A 919-nucleotide genomic window follows, 5' to 3' on the forward strand; every position below is an offset into this window, starting at 1 on the left:
GCCGCCGCGGCGGGCGGGCGGCCGGGGCCGGGAGCGGCTCGGGAGGCGCCCGCCGGGCCCGGCCCGCAGCTGCGGCCTCCCGGGGGAGGGGGCAGGAGCAGCCGAAAGGCTCCCGGGTGCGTCCGAGATACTTATTATTTACGATGTACTGCAAGGTGCTTAGGGAGAGCTTATTTTTACCGGCACGTTAAACGTTAKCGTTGCAAGTGATGGCACCTAACAGGGAGAAGGGAGACCCTGGCGAGCGTTTGGAAAGCTTGGATTCAGCCTTGGAAAATATGTCATTAGATGGCTAATACTTTTTCTCTCATAATTACTGAGGTATATTCACAAGGTGGAGCTACTGAAAGGCGGAGAAAGCCCTGATCTGATTATCTCCCTGTCCTTACACACACAGTCTCTTTCCTTCATCTTTTAAACTCTGAACTGTGATCGGTTCTACGAGTCCATCTTCATCGTCATAAAATATCCAGGCGCTTTCTGGGTCCGTTTTTCTACTCTTCCATCCTTTGCTCTATTCACCACACGGGCGCCAGGAAATACATCCCACAAAACTTGCGGCACTGCACAGCTGGCTAAACTAAGAATCCCTTTGTGGCCCGAATCCCTAGTTAGAGGCCGATGTTGTTTATTGTAGAGTTTTGAATTTAGTCGTCAAAGCTTAATCACTCTCGGGYGCATATGCTGGGGTGGATCGCCCTTCGTCTGAGCCGCTTTTTTAGAACAAGCACACGGGGAAAAAATGATATCGCTGGAGCAGAAGAGGAGGAGGGTTCCTGGGCTGTGCGAAGCGCAGAGCAGCTCAGCTGGGCAGCCCGGGAAGTTTCCCCTCGGCGGGGACGAGGCGCCAAGGTGCTCGGCAGCCGCGGGCGCGGTGCTACGCGCAGGGCGGGCGCCGCGCAGCCCCGGAGCTGCGGCC

Source organism: Rhea americana, unplaced genomic scaffold (genome assembly GCF_003343005.1).
Source record: "Rhea americana isolate MKP2758 unplaced genomic scaffold, rheAme1 scaffold_4, whole genome shotgun sequence".
Lineage (NCBI taxonomy): Eukaryota > Metazoa > Chordata > Aves > Rheiformes > Rheidae > Rhea > Rhea americana.